At 44.7% G+C, this 7,348-nt stretch overlaps 1 long non-coding RNA gene across 3 annotated transcripts in view; it reads right to left on the reverse strand.

Moving 5' to 3' along the window:
* Nucleotides 1–6,498, reverse strand: part of LOC112550016 — a 52,316-nt gene extending 45,818 nt beyond the window's left edge. For all 3 annotated transcript variants that reach the window (XR_003093677.1, XR_003093676.1, XR_003093678.1), the window contains exon 1: nt 6,410–6,498. This is a non-coding gene — a long non-coding RNA (uncharacterized LOC112550016). The remainder of the gene's footprint in view (nt 1–6,409) is intronic.
* Nucleotides 6,499–7,348: the final 850 nt, after the last annotated feature.

A 7,348-nucleotide genomic window follows, 5' to 3' on the forward strand; every position in this document is an offset into this window, starting at 1 on the left:
TGAACCAGAAGTTTAGGGGGATTGGACCGGATAGGAAGTTACATTTTGTAATTGGGCCTTCTTTTTATGGGCCTGTATTCCTGAGTCAGAAAACAGAACCAATATACCTTTGACATAGAATTGTGTCTAATCCTGGAGATGAACTTGGTGACATGGGGCTATCTCTGGCCCTGAATTAACCACACAGAAAGGAGAAGTTAGGAAACATAGGGTCTGATTCTGATCTCAAATGATTCCAGTGCTAATCATGGACTACTGAAGGCACAACAATGAAAATGGAGTAAATGAAAGCAGATCCAATGAGCTTGGAAAGGGAATGAGGTATTAATATAAATGGCTGCCAGAAAAAAAAAGTCTGCTTCTGTGGTTCAGATAACTAAATGCAAGGAGAAGGTTATTACAAGATTAGAAACACTGTAAGCAGTAACATAGCAGGGAGCCTAGCAAAACAACTGATGAAAACTCTCAAATCCCATCCTGCCTGCCCATTTGTGTGTAGCCCGTGAGGCGGCTGAACTGGCCTGGGTTATTCCTCTTGATTAGAAAGACCACTGTGTCTCATGCAGGGCTGAACCTGCCATTGGCACTACACAAATGAATACAGATTGGTAATAACAGTTGATGATAATTCTGCCCCACAGGGAATCTGGGTGTACAGCCTGTTTACTTGTTTGCCTCAGTGACTTTGGAAAACATTTTACTGTAGTGCAGAGTCAATGGAAATTGCCTGCAACCTTGCAACAGTTCCAATACAGAGTTCTGAGGAACAATACTAACATAGAGTTTGATAAAAATTAAACCCTGATGTGCATGAATGAGCCACTTTCTAGTCCTCGTACACCACATTCAGACCCATTTTAAAGTCACTCTGTTTTGAGTTACTGGCACAATGTGGTCTTAAAAACATCCCCACTGGCTGCAAAACTGATTTTCAGGTATGTGGGTATTCCTTAGGGATGTGCAGAGAGCCAAATATATCCTAAGCCATCCCTAACCCTGTGGTCAGTGTAAGAGATATGGCTATCTTTTTTTGTACTCTCAGAAATCCCCAAGAGTTACATAGGGCCATTATTTCAGGCATAATGGAGAGCAGGGCATTTACCCTGGTAGGCTCCAGGGCTTACTCCAGGAGCTATTTAAGTATTTTATGCAAAATAGCACAACTTCACCAGCAGAGATGAGAGTAACTAGAGTAAACAGGTCTCTTACCGCCTGTATGAATACCAGGACATTTTGGTCAAACTAGACGCTATTTTGGTTAGAGCACTTGCATGGGAGATATTTTTAGTCCATTTGGACAGAGAAGAGACTTGATCCATGGTCTTCCTACAGTCTGGATAAGTACCCAGTTTTGAATGAAAAAAGGAGACGAAGGGAATCACCTCATTTTTAATGTCTGGTGCCAAAGTCTAATCCTTAAGTTTCATTGCTTTGCTTTTGTTAAAAATGCCCTGAATGGAAACAAGATTCAATGTGTTTGTTTTGTTTTTGGGTAAGAAAAAATCAATTTTTTGTTTCCTGTCAATATAAAGTTTTTGTTATTATTATTATTATTATTTTTAATTCAGATACCAACCTGAACACTCAGTTATTTGCTTGACCCTCCTCGCATGAGACACATGCTGTGATCCTGTTGAAGACCATCCCTAAAGGATATACAGCATATTCCTTGTGCATATCACAAGACATTTTTTTACAAAAATTCTGTTGGTCTAATAAAAGATATCTACTGCGAGTCCTGATTGCCTTTTCCTTTAGACCAATAGAGCTAGAAACTGGATACCTTGTGCATATCACAGTATTTTGTGGATCAGCTGCTGAACTATAACTAGGGAAAAAGGAAAATAAGAAGAAAGGATGGGAGACACTGGCAAAGGACCCTTGGGTCTGGCAACCCCAGTTTAGTCTCAGGAGGTTGATGGAGGTGAGAACTTTCACGTAGAAAACACAAGCTCAGCTAATGCTGTAAAGGTGCTAGTAGGACACTTTGCTCATTATTATCCCCAAATTCTGCCACTGGATGTTTTGAAAAATGACTTTATAAATATTGGAATCAAAGTTTCTTACTTATTGTGGCAAAGTGAACCCCTCCCCATAAAATTACCCAAATTATGCACTGGTCTAAACAAAGGAGAGCTACAGTGCCAACTTTAAAATTATATCAACTGGCTTCTAATATGACACAGATAAATGCTTTACAATTACAAGAAAGAACACTGCTGCCCTGGGGAAATGGAGAACAATATATGATGGGGGCCAAAAACCCAGGAGACTAATGGTTTATACTTCACTGAACTCTGCCGTAATCTTTACATAACAAACATGAAATGAGGAACACCACAGAATGAAATGAGAGTCTTACCAGGCCTCTAAACCTACAGGTAAGGACATTGCCAACAGCTGTGCATGGTGGATAGTACATGATACAAGATAACTGTAGTAAGAAGGAATCTGCGTCAATAAGTAACCCTCTCAGTGAAGGATTCCTAGGCAATCACAGGATAGGAACCAATCCATTCTTCCCCAGTTGACAGGAAGGAGGGAATAATGATAGTTCCTAGCATTGGACAGATCACCCCCTTACAGGGAAGGCTAAAGTGTGCCCACTCTCTAGTGCAAAGGTGGAAGGCTGATGGGAATTATTATGTAATTATGTAGATCTGAGACCATCTGTGCAAAGGATCCCTGCAGCCACTTCCTAGCAGCATATCCATGGCAGGGCCATTCTGATTTATTAGTAACTAATTATAATACACACCACAGTATACAGGGTATAGCCTGGACTTCAGAGACAAGGGTACAGTGCATCATCATCCTGGGGTGTATGGAAACATGATCCTTTCTTTGGTGGAGAATTATTGCGGCTTTGGTTCCAGCATGCTCCTTATCTGCTGGTGATGTCACCACAGTAAATTTGTGGGTTTGAATGAAGACTCGGTGAATACGTTGCAAGTAGAAGGGGCAGGTGGAGAAAGAGGTAGATGGCTTTGTGAGAGAAGGAGACTACAAGGGTATGAAAAATTGAGTCATTGGAGCAGTGGAGTGGCAAGTGGAGAAGGTGGGATGCAGAGATAAGGGAGAGGATTGGTGACCTAAAATAATGACATTGAAAGGTGATCTGGAAAAATGACCCAAACAGGGGGCATCAGTATAGGAACAGGGTGGGAAGATTTTTGAGAGATCTTAGAATGGATTGATGGGAGCAAAACTAGTTTCCAAAATCCTGGCAAGGTAGAGAAGACATGGGGGGAAGAAAGGGATTATCAGTGTCTGGAACAGTGACTTAGTCTTCAAGTACAGAGGAAGGGTGTCTGGAGCTGCTGCAAGAGAGGCTGACTTCAGATTTGCAGACAGAACAGCTACACATCTGGCTAAGCTGGCCAAAACCCAGCCAGCAACAGCAGGATCAATGAACAAGCCATCAAACAGGGAAGTCTGAGTGGGGAATTTACTGGGGAGTTTGCCCAGACACTTGCTTTCTCACCCTTTCTTTACTGGAACCTTGCTGAGAGGAAGCAGGTAAAGAAGGAAGAGGGAAATTTTCAGGAAGTAGCAGCAAAAGAGGAAGAAGGAGGTAGCAGGAGAATCAATAGGATGCTATACAAAAGCCCCCTACAACTGCAAGCTCTTCCTCTGCCTGTACCTGTGCAGGCTCTGGCCAGGCACAACCACTGATCATGAAGCTTCCACCAAAGTTCTGGTCTGGCTTTGCAGGGAATGCAGCCTGCATGGCCCTGCCAGAGACAGCCAGGTGGGGGAAGAGCTTGCAGGGTGAAAGGTGCCTCCTGGTGGATTCTCTCGGGAATCAGATAAGGAAACTGTAGGGACAGGTGGATAGGCTTCAGATGGAAGGAGCATGAAGCCTTCCTTCTTTCCACTCTGGACTAAATCCTATGAGGTTCTGAGGCTCTACAGGTCCTGCTAAAGCCAGTCTGAGAGTTAAGGACACCCACAACTTCTCAAGGGAACCCCAGGGAGAAGGTTTAATGAGAGCTCATTGGCTAACCCCAACCTGTGCCTAATGAACCAGCAGTGTCCCTCTCACACATGTGATTCTGTAGCTGGACTAGGTTGAGAACCTGTGCCCCTCATTCAGTGGTAGGTTACACAGCATAGTGTAGCAGGAGATGGACATAATGCTGGGACAGAGGTGGTAGCTTTCTGTGACACACATTTATCCCTCACAAGTAATATCATATTACTAAGACTGCAGAAATGCCAATAGAAGTAGCAGTGTCTATGGGTTGTCTGAACTTGTCTCATGGTAAAATAACTGGAAGAGGGAACTGTAGGTTAGAAGTGAAAGCAAATAAGCATTTGGAAACCGGGAACACAGAATTGTGCCACTGGTGCCCTCAGCTGTACCTCTTTTTAATGCTGCACATATGTTTCCTCAGTACACTGAATCATCAGCTGAAATATGAGCTATAACAGAATTACCTGAACTGTCACTGAGACGCACTTGCAGAGCTGTGAGAACTCTCTCTCAGACACTCATGCACACACACACACACACACACACACACACACACACACACACACACACACACACACACACACACACACCTGCAGTCAGATACAGCATTTCTTGCCCATATACTCACCACCTGCACTTTTAGACATCTGTTTAAACACCCCCATGCCTGCAAAGACCTGCAATTGGACACACTTCTAACACTGTCCCTAGATACACCAGCAATTGGATGCACTTTTAAGACTGTTATTTACACACCTGCACTGATACCCAGGTTCTCTTGTCACCTTCACAAATGTAGTTCAGAAAGAACAATGGCTACAGAGCCATCTCAGCTTGCAGGGACTGATGTGAGAACTCAGGCTTCTACAAGGCCACTCACGTGTATGCTACATAACAGACTTCCATCAGCATGTGTCAGGCAGGGATGTGAGGAGGTGTGATGCCTCAGTAGCACAGCTGTGCTGGCAGGAGCCCCAAGTTATACTGGCAAAGCTGAACTTTTTGTGGTACAGGTCAGTGCTATCCAACTGGCAGCCCAGTGATGCCCATAAAGAGTTAACCTGAAGCCCTGGATGACTCTGGCTACCACTCATCTAATTGTTCTGGCTGCTGCTGCAGCTGGGGTCTCAGGCTCCCTCTCCCTTCTTGGTTTCCCCCTCCTCTGGCTTTCACTTCCGGCACCATTTCAGGGAGCAGTGCAGCCTACAGCATTGGGGGAGCCTGCTGCCAAGGAGTTGAGCAGGGGCTGCCTGCCCATGCAGGGCAATGGCAAGAGGAAGGAATGCCTGCACATGCGATGCACTTGTTGTGGGTGTGGGAGACGCCATCTGTCAACACCGTGCTGGGAGAGCTTGCAGCTAGGGAGGTGAGAGGGGCTTATGGCACTGGCTGGTGTGGCAACTGCAGTGTGTGACTCTGGCTCCTAAGAAGTTGGACAGCCCTGATATAGTTTATTCTTTTGGCACAAAGTAGAGTTTTGATAGAAAAGCTGTGTCTATTCCAGGAATATTCTATTTGTATAGTATGCTGGGAATATTCCTGTGTCATTAAAACTTTCATAGGGCAGAATCAGTCTGGCCCAGTTCCTCTGGCTTCATATACTGAGCCCAAGGCCTTGACTTTGTTAACCACTTCGCCCAGAGGAATCTGGGTTTTTTATGGCTGTAGGAACAGGAAAAAGGGTGCAGTCTGACTTAGTAGTGAGGAACAGTGAAGTTTCTGTCAGATTTCAAATGAGGACTTTGTGTCAGAGAGAAAGGAATGACAGACATGCTACAAAAAAGGTTCTAACCTAGCTAGGGATATCTTGGTAGTCTTTGCTGAATTAATTAACCATCGGGAAACACAAAACAAAATAAAAGTTGGTGAAAGACCAGGGGAGAAAAGAAAACTGTATGTGTTTGCTCTGCAGGGATGACCTGTCTAGCAATGCCTTAGGCCAGGGGTTTTCAACCTTCTTGGGTCAGCGTACCGCTGGCAGCCAGTTGAGAAGGCAGGAGTCCCCTGGTGGCCAGACAAGCAGGGGCGGGAGGGGGTCTCCCCAGCGGCTGATCGGCAGTGGAAGTGCTGGCGGCACGGCGGCACCAGCTGCCAAGTACCCCCAGGGATACGTGTACCCCCAGTTGAAAATTCCTACTTTAGGCATAGCATATAAGCAGCAATGTAAAGTTAAGGTAATAGCTGTCAAACAGCCACTGGCTGGTGGTACTGCACACATGACCTGAGCAATATTTAGGACTCCTCTTTGGCCAGTGCTCTGACTTGGCTCTGGCTCTCATTCTTTTATATGCTCCCCATAAAAAACATGAGAGTAGGAACATCCCAGGCTGATGTGCTTCTCTGTGTGCTATATCTCAAACACTGAGAGGAAGTTGCTTTCCTTGTAAGACACTGCTCTGTGTGGTAAGTCTGATCAGCTTGGTGCTGTCCTACCTTCCAATCCCAGCCAATTCAGCAGAGTTCTTGTTGCTGTTTTCTCTCCCCAAATGACAGCTGGCTGCTGTTGGATTCCATTGCTGGTATAAGTCTGCAAACAGGAAATGAAGAGAATTTGAGAGGTGGATGTTGTACTCCACCGTAATGTCCCACCTGGTCATGCAGGCTTAGATTGAGCAAAGTATTTCTGCAATAATTTTCTATGTGTTCCATGAGAAACAATTTGCATCCCATAGTAACTGTGACTTCTCCACTAAGTATGTGTGCCCATGGAGACCTTCTTCTCAGACCTCTTGGCCCCATTTATGTATTTCATGTGGATGAGTATTGTCTTCTGCCATCAAGGCCCTAGATAACATGCAATGCTGGTGATGCAGGGATTTATTTTGCAAAGACAAGGGCCCAGGTAAGGGATCAGTGCTAATAGGCTGACATTTCAATTTTAGTCCCATCCCTCAATGGATGAATGTGGCTGTGGGTATACAGAACTGTCAACTCCAAGGACTTCAAAATCATGAGCCAGGTCACCAGCAATCATGAGACTGGCGTTTAAATCAATAGTAGCAGTACTAATAAAAGTGTGTTTCTTTCAACTGGCCTGCTTGTGCCTGACTCATAAGACTAAATTGGATCATGTTTTCAAGCTTTTATCAACAACCACCAGGGATAGAAGTTTACTTAAAAAACCGCAGAGTTTCTCAGGGGATTAGCTGACTCCAGGAGATGGGGTTTTAAAAAGAAAATGGGAGACCATGATACGAGTGATAAAAGTGCAAAAGTTGACAACACTGGGTATAGGTGAATGACTGCAATGACTGATGTCCCTGGTTGAGCTTTTGGCCCAATTGTAACAGAGTCCATGTCACGCTGTTCTAGGCTCAGCACACAGAACTTTTGAGTCATTTGTTGCTCTCTGTCCCAGGTCAAGGGGAAAGA

This window comes from Alligator sinensis, unplaced genomic scaffold (assembly GCF_000455745.1).
Source record: "Alligator sinensis unplaced genomic scaffold, ASM45574v1 scaffold77_2, whole genome shotgun sequence".
Lineage (NCBI taxonomy): Eukaryota > Metazoa > Chordata > Crocodylia > Alligatoridae > Alligator > Alligator sinensis.